The 14,631-nt window shown below is 40.1% G+C and overlaps 1 protein-coding gene across 10 annotated transcripts in view; it reads right to left on the reverse strand.

Moving 5' to 3' along the window:
- ENOX1 (ecto-NOX disulfide-thiol exchanger 1) overlaps window positions 1-14,631 on the reverse strand; it is a 555,654-nt gene that overhangs the window by 318,825 nt on the left and 222,198 nt on the right. The window lies entirely within an intron of this gene.

Consider the following 14,631-nt stretch of genomic DNA (forward strand, 5'->3'; position numbering starts at 1 on the left):
GGTTTCCCCCACTACCACGAAAGTACAGCATTCCCATGATAACTTTCCTGAGCCAAAATGGTGTAAAGCAAAGAAGCATTCACCATTAATATACATGGAAAAAATTGTAGGCATTCCCAGACCCAAAGAATAATCTCTCTTATGCTTTTCTGACACCTTAGGTCACATCTTGCTAACAGATGCACAAAAGAAGTCGAGATAAAGCACAGGTGCTCACAGAACTTGAAGCTCTGGCAGCTTGATGCTGAGATGCTGAGTGTAGCTCCCAGGGAGGGAGTTTGGCGGGGGCCCCTCCGCTTGGGGTGCCCGCTGCCTCTATAAGGCCTCACTGCAGAGCAAGTGCTGAAAGCTATTTTCACTATCTTTTTACGGAAAGGCAGGAATCCTCTTTGGATGTTTTTGTTGGTTGGTTGGTTGGTTTCAGTTAATGAAAACAGGTACTAATGCAGTTCTTTCCCAAAAGTGAAGTGGCGAGATGTGAACTTGGGAAAAGCAGGGGATACCTTTGTAGCCCTGGATGTGAGGCTCTGTCGGCCTTGGATGGGTGTCAGTAGAACTCCCAGTTACCAATGACACAGGGACCACGCGTGGAGTCACAGGGACTAGAAACCTCCCCCAGGATGAAGGAGGAATGAATTGTTGGCGATTTCAGCAGTAATCAAGAGGACGGCCTCACACATGCATGTGAGACACTCACCGAGACTCCAAAGCTATTTGGGAGGAATCTGGGAGAGCTGGCTGGAGCCAAAGGGATGCTGTTCTGTAACTGTTGCTGTGATTCGTGTTTATTCCCAGGGTGGAGCAGCTTGGGAAATAACAGGAAATGTGCAGAAGTAATAATGATGACTGCGATAGTAGCTACTTTATTTTCTATGCCGTCATCGGCTTTGTTTCTGTGAAATACAACTGTATCAAAATATTCCAGTAGAAATTAGTAAGTTTTCACGTGAAATTATAAACACCCTCATGATGCAACACCGTGATATCCAAAAGTAGTGAACCAAGTAGAGGAAACTGCTGAAAATCAATGTTTCCTCTACCTGCTCGTGATGATAAACCACAGACCACAAACATTTCTGGGTTTATTACCCAAGGAGTAGAAGAACTAACTTACTAGCCTCTGTCTCCCAATCATACGATAGCCCTGCCTCTATGAATGTGTCTTTCCTGCGCTCTGGATCCAGGCTCCCTAGACCTATGACAGCTACCCATCTCGCAGCATTAGCTGATTTCCTTCAGCTTGTCCTAGGGCTTGATCTTGACCTGTCCTTCTAGACCTGGCCCTCCTTGCCAATTCCACATTCCTGCTGATGCTGATATACTCTTGCTTAAGAGAATGCGTAACTTAAAATCGTATCGATACATTTAATCTAATCTTATCATCTTTATAGGCATCCTGTGTGGTTTCAAAAATAAACAAGGTATTTTCTTCATTGTTCCTTTATTTCATCAAAAAATGTTTTTGACAAAACCATAGAGAAGAAGAGCAACTAAATGTGGAGAATGGCACAGCACAGGTTAGAATGAGGCCAGAGTGACCCCTGACAGGACAGGAGCTTCAATTATAGATTTGGGGTGCATACACATAAACTATCCTGTAGATTTTGGGGTGCCTATCCTTTTTGGATTAAGAAAACTTCCTTTTCTTCCTGATATGCTAAGAATTATTATCATGAACTGATGTCGAATTTTAGTAAATACTATATCAGTATGTAATAAAGTAATCATATGATTTTTCTCTTTTTATATAGTGTAGAAAATTACATTTAAGCAATCTTGTGTCTCTGGGTTAAAATCAATTTGCTCATGTACTAATTTTTTTATATATTAATCAACAGCTTGCTAATGTTTTCTTCAGAAATTTTACACTTTAATTAAAGTTGTTGATAATATCCTCTTATTATATTTTCAGTGTCTGCAAGGAACTATAATGATATCCCCTTTTATCATTCCCAATGCCTGGCTATTTAATATTTTTTCTTGTTTGAGCTTGCCAATTTTATTTTTTATTTATTTTTTAAATGCTTATTTATTTTGAGAGAGAGAGAGAGAGAGAGCAGGGAAGGGGCAGAGAAAGAGGGAGAGAGACAGAATGTAGGGCTCGAACCCAATGAACCTTAAGATCATGACCTGAGCCAAAACAGAGTCAGACACTTAACTGACTGAGCCACCCAGGTGTCCCATGAGCTTGTCAATTTCAATAGACTTTTCAAAGAACAAAATTTTGGCTTTGATGATGGTCTCTGCTATGTATTTGTTTTTTGTTTTTAAATTTTCATTATTTTCTGCTCTTCTCTTCGTTTTTTCTTCCTTCTACATTCTTTCAGTGTATTTTTCCTTTTTTTTTTATAAATTTTTGAGATGGATGTTCAGTTCATTAATTTTCCGTTTCAACATGCATTTTAAGGCTATAAATTTCCCTCAAAGATGGCTTTAGCTGCATCTGAATTTCATTACCATTCAGATAAAAATATTTTCCAATTGCCATTATGATTCTTTTTTGACCCTGTATTTATTTAGAAGAATATTTCTTAATTTTTAAATATAGGACTATTCAAGATTTTACTATTGTTCTCCAGATTGTTGCTGCTGATTTGTAGCTTAAATGAATAGTGATCAACTTTTAATTCTTTGTAAAATTTTAACCTTTTCAAATATTTTGAGACTGCATATTTGATTCAGTATGTGGTCACTTTTTTAAAAATATGTTTCTTACATGCTAGGCAAAAATGGTTTTCTGTGCTTGTTTTGTGCTCAAAGCTTTTTATGTTTCCATAAGGAAAGTTTGTCACCGTATGGTTTAAACTTTACTAATGCTTACTTTTTTGTCTGTTCTCTCAACTTACTGAAAGAGATATGTCATAATCTCTTACTATTTATTAATTTTTCTATTTCTTCTCTTAGTATTGCTAATTTTTAAAAATTGGGGCACATGATTAAATGTCTAAACTTTGGGGATTATTATAACTTCCAGGTGAATTAATTTTTACCATTATAAAATATCGTCATTATATCTGGTAAAGTTTTCTGCTTTAAAAAATCTTCTTAGTATTAGCATAACAATTACTGATTTTGGGGGGTGGAGGGCAAGGAGAGATATCGGTATTTTTGCATTTTATGTTTTTTTTCCACCTTTTTACTTGCAATATTTTACATTCCTTTTTTTTAAGGTTTATTCATTTTTGAGAGACAGAGAGAGAGAGAGACTGAGTGTGAGTGGGGGAAGGGTAAGGAGAGAAGGAGACACAGAATCTTAAGCAGGCTCTAGGCTCTGATCTGTCAGCCCAGAGCCTAATGAGGGGCTCGAACTCATGGCCTGCAAGATCATGACCTGAGCCAAAGTCAGACACTTAACCGACTGAGCCACCAAGGTGCCCCAACCTTTCACATTCTTATATTCTAAATATATTTCCTAGAAACAGCATAAAGCGAGCTTTATCCAATCTGATATTCTTTGTCCTTTAATTAGAGCATTATGTCTTTTTACAATTAATACCATAGCTAATATATTCAAATCTAAGTCTGCTACTCTACCATGTACTTAGCTTTTCCAAACATCAATATCAACTTCAAGCATGGGTCTTATTAAGAATTAAACAGGGGTGCCTGGGTGGCGCAGTCGGTTAAGCGTCCGACTTCAGCCAGGTCACGATCTCGCGGTCCGTGAGTTCGAGCCCCGCGTCAGGCTCTGGGCTGATGGCTCTGAGCCTGGAGCCTGTTTCCAATTCTGTGTCTCCCTCTCTCTCTGCCCCTCCCCCGTTCATGCTCTGTCTCTCTCTGTCCCAAAAATAAATAAAAAACGTTGAAAAAAAAATTAAAAAAAAAAAAAGAAACAAAATTTAAATGAGAAGACTTGTTCAAGTGCTTTGAAGATTACAATATCCTAAACCAAACTCAGTATTACTGAATATTCTTCCACTGAAAATTTTACCCAAAAAACTGATGTAGGCTCTTGAAAAGCTGTTTCAGAGAAATTTAAAAAATACATCAAGTGATGGCAGCATCATAAGAATATTCTCACAGCCTTATGACATGATTCCTTTAGAAGAAACAAAGCTTCTGATATTTGGCTTGGGGAGGTATGTGGGAAGGCTCCGAGGAGGAGAGGGGCTCAGTGAGTTCAGGGATGGAAAGGAGGCCAGTATGGGAAGAAGGGGCAGCTACTGACGGGGACATAGCTAGATCCTGTAGAGCTTCATGGGGTTATTGTCAGTGTTAGAAATACACTTCCCAGTATGCAGGACAATGTGGTATGATTTGTGCTTTTAGTAGTTTACTTGGGCTCTTACTGAATAGAGAAGGCAAGAATGGGAGGAGGGTGGTGGATAAAGTAGCCATTTCAGAAAGTCCCCTTTGTTGTTGTTGTTTAATATATTTTTTTTATTTTTTATTTTGGGGGGGGGGTAGTTATTAGGTTTAGGTAACAAGTTAGGTAACCAATTTAGGTAACCAATTATTAGGTAACCAATTCAAGTTAGTTAACATATAGTGTAATATTGGTTTCAGAAATAGTATTTAGTGATTCATCACTTACACATATGCCTCCAGTCAGGAAGTCTCCTAAAGACATCCCCGCCCTCCACAAAATGAGGTGGTGCCTTTAACTTGAGAAGAAGCAGGTGGACTTGAGGGATCTCTGAGGGGAGAATCACAAGGACATAATAATGGCTCACGTGAGGAGTGAGGGAGAGGGTGGTGTTACGGAGGACGTCAGGGTTCTGGCTGAAGCAACACGTAAATAACAAGTGTTTGTAGTGAATTTGTATCTACAATGAAGTCTAATACCTACAGACCAGTTATCGCATCTATTGCTCATTATCTTCTTTTCATTATCTCACTTCCATTATTTCCTAAACTTTAAAAATTTCAAGCTTGTGTTCCACAAACCCCAATCTCTCTGTAATATTTTCCCTTTGCAGCTTTTGTGCTGAAAATGATTCCAAATAAAACTGAACAGTTCACCCCATGTTATACTATATTACTCTTCTCACAAAAGACACTATAAAGTTTGGGCGAACACTCCTAGTGGTTGAAATCATGTCAACATTAACTCCAAAAAATACTACTACTAAGAATAAAACACAAATTTGATTGCATTTTTTCATGAGAAAACAAAATATTTCAAAACAATTCTGATGAAAGACAATTTGTTTTTCCTCAACCCAAAACTTCAGTACCACCACTTTCAAAAGAAGCATTTCCATTAGAAAAACCATTATGTTTATAATTGAAATGATAGCCCTCAAATCATTCATTGGACCTACATTTCATTTAGGTTTCCAGGTTTTGAACTTTGTCTAAAATAAAAAGGTAAGTGCCTAATGGAATCGTAAGATTGTTGAGTGACAAAGTTTTTCTTCTTTCTCTAGTCACAAAAGTTATTATGTTGACAAGCCATCGAAAATTAGGAATATTTTCTGACCATCAGAGAAGCTTCATTTACTGGGGAAAAAAATCCCCTCAGCTATCATGATCTGCAAAGCACCAATGGCAGATGAGACGCTTCCCCATCTGCAGAAAGGAAGGAGTACAGATACCAGTGGTCCATAGCGTTTGAGGCACAGGTCTGTGTGGAGGGAGACAGGAGGGTCACCTGTGTTGTACGTGGGAATGTAGAACAAGGAGGAGGTGAAAGGGAGTGAAGGGTGTCAATGTTTCTATTTTTGCCAGGGATGATTCTCTTGGGGTTAAAGGATAAAGAGAGAAGAAGAAATAAAATTGAGGGATTAGATAGAGCCGTGATTTTCCAAACGTCATGCTGTGAGCCATCAGTGAGTGGATCAGGACCAGAATTTGTTTTATTAGCTAGAATAGAAAACACCAGAGCATATCATATATACTAGAGGTAATATTTCATTAGACTCTGTTTCTCATATATATGTGAGTATGTATTGTGGGAATATGTAAATATGTGTATATTGATTTGTCATCTATACTTTTTACTACAAACCGTCGAGTTAAATACGTATTCAGTGAGTCACTGAGCCACACTATTTAAGGTTCCTTGCCCCCTCCTTCTGATAAAAAAGGACATGTTAAAGATTTGTTCATGTTTTACTTGGGCTTCACACCTTCAAAAGAAAACATGATGTTTTCCTTTTATTTCTGTTTCCAGTAATGGAACAAAGATGAAAACCTTCCTTCCAACTTTTCAGAAATTATCTCTTATTTGTCTCATTCAATGTTATATGTTGATTCTCTGTTAAATAGTTCTCAAATCCCTCAGTCACACTGGATCACTGAGCTTTGAAAGATTATAAAGATCATCTCTCTCCTTTGCTTATCTCTTTTGTAGATGGGTCTTAAAAGCTGGCATATGAGCTGGCTTTATTTAAAAATACATTCCCATCGAAATTATTTTCCTACTGAAAGAAAAAAAAAAGGAATGAATCAGAATCACTTCCTTACTGTATAAATTTGGAAAGTTATTCATCTTCTCTCAGCCTTAGTTTCTTTGGCTGTAAATTAAAGTTAATACTATCTCCTTAGCCAGATTGTTGCAAGGAGTGGAGAGGATTCGTGCAAAGTGCCTGACAAAAGTTAGGCATTCAATAAATGACTATTTTGAATTATAATAAAATGAGAACCAAGCACACAACTGTTTATCCTTCTCATATATAAGCAGGCATCTTGTTCTCTGCCTTCCTGAAGAGTGTACTTCATCTCTTTTCATCCCCTGAGTGCGACACATGACCACACACACACACACACACACACACACACACACACACGCGGGAGATGCTTGATAAAAGTTGGCAGAATTGAATTCAGGAAAGGTGCTGTTGTGTTTTCTTGATAAGAGAGTATACTTATTGCCAAAATGATTATAAAAGCCAATCTTTATGCCCATATTAACTTGATTTTTTTTTTTTTTTTTTTTTTTGGACTGGGAGGGCAGTCTCAATAGGAAACACCCAACTCCCAAAAGGTCCAACTACAAAGGGAACCAAGTCAAGTTTCATCAGGTAGGTTTCATCTTCCCTGACAAGAATTTAAACACATCTCTGCACTCTGGGAAGAAGCCAGTAATTGAAAGCCCCTGCCAGTCAAGACAAGCAGAGCACCCAGACTGAGAAGAGTGGGAGATTTTTGCTTATCTTCAAAAGGTAAGAGCGAGCTGATAAGATATGGAACAGTCATTTTGCTCTGAAACAAGCCTACAAAAAACCATATTAAGTAGAGAACAGTCCTTATTTTCCTTTCAAAACTTCCTTTCTTCTGATCCCATCTATATAAACACACCTCACACCCCTAAAGCTGCAACACTGTTCTGTGCTTTAAATCCTTAGCCCCTGGAGGCGACAGGGCACCTCTGTGCACCTGCCCAGCTGATCTCACCAGTGGCCCAGTCACTCAGGACCACAGAGCTGTGCCTGAGAGAGTAGGGGTGCATGTTGTTCCCCGGTATTTCTTTGCCATCTCAAAGGAATTCCCGATGCCATCAAAACCAAATGTCTATGCCTCTGAAGGAAACAGGTCATATATGTTTCAGTAAATGGGACAGTCATCTCTAAAAAACCCCTCAGTGTATAAAGCTACTGAGTTCTCCCATCCTACCATTTTCAAAGTAACAATGAAAATGCAATTCTTATACATCTAGCCTTTCCAGCTGACCCCAGGGGGCATTCGCTGTCTATTCGCCATTAAATTGCCTCACAAAAGTCATCTTCTTGTCAAGTTTGTTTCTTCTCTTACATACATGAATAAGAGGCCCCAGGGAGGAAGGATGTTAGGGTGGGGAGGGATGAAACGGAATCCTGTGGATGGCCTCTGTCAGTGGCCTGGTCCGTGGGCCCCAAGTCACCGTGAAAGGGCCCCCTGGGAATGACAAGCTTTCCCCAAACCTGCCTTTCTTCCTGCCAGGTGGCATGGCCACACATTTCGTAAAGCAAATCCAAAGGTGGCACATGGAGAAATGGCAAGAAACTTTCAAAGACTTGTTGCTTTTCAAAACCTGACCCATGTGCTGTGTAACCATGTGCAAGTGCCCTGGGGGTGGGGAGAGGGTGAGCCCTGTCTGTGTCTGAAACTTGCTTCAGGAGAAGGTGTCTTCCCCCAGGCAAGTAACACACATCTCACTGTTGGCATCTACTGTCCTCTCTCCTCCTTTACACAATACAACCGGCCATCTTGTCTGAGCAACTGATTCCTCTGATTGCTGCAGGGTGGAGGGAGGGGGAGGGGGTACTATTTCAGTTGGCCGAAATTCTCCCCACAATAGCAAGGGGCAATGGAGCTGTTTATGTTTGATCCATATATAACAATGGATCCGAATTCGAACAGGTCTAGAAAACTCAAATGTTCATTGCTTGTTTGTTTGTTTCTTTATTTTTTTAAGTAATCTCCACACTCACTGTGGGGCTTGAACCTACAACCCTGAGATCAAGAGTTGCATGTTCCACTAACTGAGCCGGCCAGGAGCCCCTCAAATGTTCACTGTTAACTGAGCCTCCAGATTCTGCCAGATGCTGTTTAAGTGCTGGGAATACAGTGGTGAACAAGGTCCCTCCCTAATGGAACATGTATTCTAGTAGGAAGAGACAGAAAATAGACAAGCGGGGGTGCCTGGGTGGCTCAGTCGGTTGAGTGGCCGACTCTTGATTTCGGCTCAGGCCATGATCTCACGGTTTGTGAGTCTGAGCCCCACGTCGGGATCTGTGCTGACAGCGAGGAGCCTGCTTGGGATTCTCTCTCTCCCTCTCTCTCTGCTCCTCTACTGCTTGTGTTCTCTCTCTCTCCCTCTTTCTCTGCCCCTCCCCCACGTGCACTCTCTATCTCAAAATAAATAAACTTAAAAAAAAAATAGAATAGATAAGCTACAAAATAACATCAAATAGTCGTAAGTGCTCTGAAGAAGGAAAATGTGGTCATTGCACAGAGTGGCTGGATATGGACTGGAGGCAATTGGGGGCAGGTTTAGAGAAGACCTCTTGGAGGAGCTGTCATGTAAACTGGAAGCTGAAGGATCCAAAGGAGCTGCCAAGATCTGATTCTGGTCACGAGCGTCCCAGACAGAAGATGCAAATGACCTGTGGTGGCTGTGGAGGAGAAGTCTGTGTATCCAGAGCCTGCTAACCAATGGGCAAGTGGCATGAGCAGAGGTCACAGGGCAGCAGGGCAAGATCCCACAGGGGCTTGTGGATGCTGGAAAGGAATTCCTATGTCACTTCTAGCAAAGGGAAACCACTGGAAGGGATCTAAGCCAAAATAAACATCTGCTGCTTCTTCGCTGTGTGTCTCCAGCTCACCATCTTCTAAGGTTCCATGCCTTTTGGGCCTCTGCAGAACCAACAGCACAAAGATATATTCCCCGCACCCCCAATTTCTGCTTTATCATTATTGGTGACTCAGTCAAGGCTGAACTTTGATGACAAATTGCTTACATTTAAATAAACCTATCGCTAAAAAAGGAAGACCTCTCACCTACCACTACATTCTCACTTACCATTCTCATACTTCACAATGACCTGAACAGTAAGAAACAGGAACCAGAAGATGGTGAGCGACGCAAATGATCCTTCTCACAACATCCCGAAGACTGAATTGCCAAGTCCCATTGTCAGATTGGGGTCCGTGGAAGTGAGTGCCTTCTGCAAAGTATCTCAGGCACAGATAATGTAAGCTGGGCTCCACTGCTTTCCTTCCCATATGAGTTGTCAACATCTCCCTTTGGATCAATCAAGGATTATTGTCTCAACAAGGCATGCAAACTCATTGTTTGTTAAGCTGGCTCAGCCAACCATTAAATCATAGGAGAGGCAGGCCTAGCCCATTCTCTTGCCTAACACCTCCAAGAACCCTGCCCTACGTCCACATACCGCCTGGGGAGTAAGGCTCTTTAGTGAAGTCTGAATTTTGTTTCCAAGAGGAAAAATTTCTCTAACACAGTCAACGACTTTCGTCAAGCTAATGTTCTTAAGTCTGTATCTGCTGTGGCTCCCTTAATGAAAACAAACCAGAGACAGAAGTAGGGAAATGAAATCGCTTCAAACAGCCTGAGAGTCCCTAGAAGAACACGTTAACTTAATTTGTACTGCCAGATAAACGACCAGATATGTGTACAAAGGAATCAAACTTTTAAAATATTCGCTAATGATGTGTGAAGATAAAAGTTACCTTTGATTGAAAAACGTAACTGATAAAGACATCAAAGAGGAAGAGCTGTAAGTGCACTTGCTAAATAATCAGCAGATAAGACAGATGCAGGAGTGGTTTTGGTTTGCTTTGGTTTGTTCGTAGGTGGAAAGGGGATGCTTTCATTTTGAAAAGACGGTGAGCAAACAACTCGGGAAATTTTACTATTTGAAGTGACTGGTTTAATAATAATGATCAGGTATTACAAACCCACGTCCTGCCTACATGCATCTGCGTATCTTCAGGTGACATATAACCTCTGGTGAGACTGTGTAAGAGATGATCTCCTCAGAGGCATATCTGGAAGCTGAGAATCTCTGGTGCTGAGATTGTAAACCCCAAAGGGGAGGGAGGTCTGAGACCCCACGTGCTGTCAGGCAAGGCAGGGACAGACCCAACATGGGTGTGCAGGATGGACCTCCCCCTGGGACCCGGGACACCATGTCCAGAAACCTAAGTCCTGCCCACAAAGATGGTGGCTAGAGAATAAAAAAATAAACATTTTGCATGAAATTCGTGGCTTTCAATGCCTAAAATTTGGTTAAAGGCTTCTTTTCCTTCGAGTGTAATTGATATAAAATACTGCTCTGAAATAAGATAATAGTTTTAGAATTGAGCTTAATTTTCTGATTATTTGAACATATTACAAAGAGGAAGAAATACGTTTCCCTTTCAGAGGAAACACACTTATTTGGAAACTGCCACAGTTTCTTTTTAAGTCAAAACTAACACAATTCCTTAAAAGCAAAAGAAAAAAAATTATTTAAAACACCCAAAACACTTTACTAGAACTACTCAGGTCTCAAATGACAGAAACCCAACCCAACTCAAAGTAGCTTTAGCACAAAAGGGAATTTATTGGTACACTTCACTGAGAAGCCCAAGAGATAATGGATTCAGGTATGGCTCAATCTAGGTGCTGAAGTTATATTATCAGAAACTTTCTCCATCTCTTAATTCTGCAACCCCTGCATTGGCTTCATTTTTTAACTAGGTTATCTTCATTTGCCTGTTCATTTATTAAGATCTTTTAAAATATATTCTTATTTATTTTTTTAAGTACGCCCCACGCTCCAAACCAAGGCTTGAACTCACAACCCTGAGATCAAGACCTGAGCTGAGATCAAGAGTCAGATGCTTAACCGACTAAGCCGCGCAGGCACCCCAAGTAGGTTATCTTTCATAGAGGCAAAACCACTAGGAGAAGCTCCAGATTTATGTTACCAATCTAAATTAAAAAAGAAAAAAGGAAAAAAAAAACCCCACCTTTTTCCACAAATTCAACAAATGTTTTAGGATGGGGTCTCTCATGAGCCTAGCTCGGTTCACATACCATCTCTTTGGTCTGCAGGGAGGGAGGAACATTCTGAATGGTTGAGAAATTGGCCCAGGGGCTTACCCTCCCATCCTCTAGCTGGGGGATGATGGTGGCACCAGTTCAGTTTCACAGGTTCAAACAAGACCTGGTTCCCAAAGGAAAACGTAGGTGCTGCTAGCAGGAAAGGGAGGTACGTTGCTATGTGAGACCAAGAGATATTTACTATATAATGTCTATGCTATTCCCTCCATTGACTTCTTTCCTCTTTTCTTCAAAAGCCTCCCAACACTGAGTTCAAATATTCCCTTCTGCAAAACACACTCTCCAAACTCCAATGAAATGTTCACTTTAAAATGGTTAATTAAAATGAAAACAAGGTATCGAAAAGATGTCTGCACCCCCACGTTCATTGCAGCCTATTCAAATAGCTAAGATACGGAAACAACCTAAGTGTCCATCAATGAATAAATGGGACAAAGAAGATGTGATACACACACACACGCACACACACGCATCACAATGGAATATTATTTGGCCATGAGAAAGAAGAAAATCCTGCTATTTGTGACAACATGATGGCCCTTGAGAGCACTATGTTAAGCAAGCTGAGTCAGACAGAGAAGGACAAATACTGTATGGTATCATTTACGTATGTAATCTAAAAAAGCCAAGCTCATAAAATCAGCAAGTAGACTGGTATTTACCGGAGGTGGGGGAGGAGGTAGGAGAATTGGGGAGATGTTCAAGGGTACCAACTTGCAACTAGTTTATAAATAAGTCATGGACATCTAACGCACAGCATAGTGATTACGGTTGATCATACTATATTATAAACCTCACAGCTGCCAAGATATTAGGTCTTAATTGTTCTCACCACATACAAAAAATAATTATATGATGTGATAGCTAACACCATATAGTGGTCATCATATTACAATACAGAAATGTATCGAATGAACCTGTTGTATGCCTTATCCTTACAAAATGTCACATGTCAATTATCTCAACAAAAACAAAGAAACAAAAACGCAAAACACACACATACAAACCAAAATGTCTCCTCAGACTCTTACCCTGTGGCTTAGGGGTCCTTTCTGGGCTTCCCACAGAGTCTGGTGCTTCCTACTATTGCTGAATTTACTACACTTTTTGAAACACTCTGTTTAAGTGTATTAAACATAACAAATTCCCAAAAGGCTTTTTATACTTGTCACCAGGATAATCCTTGGCACAAAATAGTAAAAATTTATGGAATGAGATTGTTGTGGCCAGGGTGGTTCTTCTCTCTCATGGTTTATCCATCAGTCCACTGTAATATCAGTCACACCAAATTATTCTGAAATAACAATGAAACCGTCTCTAACAAAGCTTCCATCTGGAGTGTCTCTAGTTTGTAAACAGAAATTTGAAAACTCAATTAACTGAGCAATTCATTTGTACCTAGTCACTAAAGCCCAAACTTGGACAAGAATAGCAAAATGTGAACCACTAAAGTATTTTAAACTAATTCATTAGGAAGGGCTAGTCCCTATATATATTCAATCCAAAATCTAGTAAAAGGACTTTAATTCATCTCTAACTCCATTTATATTTTCAGTTCATACTCTGACTTCACAAAAGCAGAAATTTTGTGTTTCACTGTGATCACAGATACTTCCTGTAAAAACAGCCTAAGAAACAGCAATGCATGTTATTTTTAACATTACTTAAATTCATCATTACTCAAAATGCAACTGCCTAAGGAGATTCTAGAGGGTACTCCTCTGCATCATGCAAATGTATATGTGCTCTGAGCCTAATTCCTTTATGTCTCCTCCTCAGTACCTGATGAAAATGAGTCCTGTCTCCCAGTAACCCAGTTCCAACACCTCAGACTTCAGAAACCATATGAGTCAAGTGGAACTCTCATGATCAAGGCCTTAAAGCTGTACTGAGGGGTGCCTGGGTGGCTCAGTCGGTTAAGCCTCCGACTTCAGCTCAGGTCATGATCTCACGGTTTGTGAGTTCAAGCCCCGCGTCGGGCTCTGGGCCAACAGCTCGGAGCCTGGACTCTGCTTGGGATTCTGTGTCTCCCTCTCTCTGTTCCTCCCAATCTCTCTCTCTTTCTCTCTCTCTCTCTCTCTCTCTCTCTCTCTGAAATAAATAAAGATTGAAAAAAATTTAAAAAAAAAAAAAAGAAAGAGAAAAGCTGTACTGACTCCCACCTTCAGGTCCCGTTGGTCCAGGAAAGACAGATACTACCAAGGCAGGAGGGGCAAGGGAAAATGAAACTAACATGGACTGTGGAAAACATGGCACTGCGGATCTTACGCACATGTGAAGTCCCACCAAATGCAAGGTTAATACAACATGGCGTCTTCCTCTAGAGCACATTATTGGCAACCACTGGTCTCGTGCTGGAAGGACGATGGGCTGTGCAGGACTCCTCAAGAGATGTACGAACAGGCAAAGAACCACATTGGCTGTTCTTTATGGAAAATTAAGGGGCATTTGAAAGAGTAGTTTTGCTTACACATCTTTCTCATCTGGTACCTGGTTGCAGATGAGGTACGTCCAGTCCCTCGCTGAAATAAGATGTAATTCCAACGCTCACAATCTCAGGCAACCATCACAAAAACTCTGAGAGTTAAATGATTACTGGCCAGTTTATATATGAAAAACATGGAGCTTCAGAGAGGTTGAGTAACTTTCCCATAATCCTGTGCTTTAAAAAATACAATCCTCTTTCTTTCAAAGATTCTAAGAGCTATATTCAGGATAGATGCACTACCAAAAGAGATCCACTTTGTATTGTGTTAAAAAGAAAAAGTGTTAATCATTTTGGTCTGATGAAACTTCAGAGATATTACAACAGTAATTCAAATCACCATTTGGGGTTATTAAGGCCAGGGTTTCATATCACAAAATATGTCTCAAATTATTTAAAAGTTTAGATCGTAAACAACCCATATTTAGAGTAAATCCCTAGTGTAACTATGTTTGAGCCCAGCAACATCCTTCAAATACTCTAATAGCCCAAGAGACTTAACAAACAAACAAACAAACAAACAAACACCAAACTGCAGATAACTCTTAAAAAAGACAGATAACCTTGATGGGTATTGAGGAGAACACCTTTTGGGATGAGCACTGGGTGTTGTATGGAAACCAATCTGACAATAAATTTCATAGTAAAAAAA

Source organism: Panthera onca, chromosome A1 (assembly GCF_046562875.1).
Source record: "Panthera onca isolate mPanOnc1 chromosome A1, mPanOnc1 haplotype 2, whole genome shotgun sequence".
NCBI classification, from domain to species: Eukaryota; Metazoa; Chordata; class Mammalia; order Carnivora; family Felidae; genus Panthera; species Panthera onca.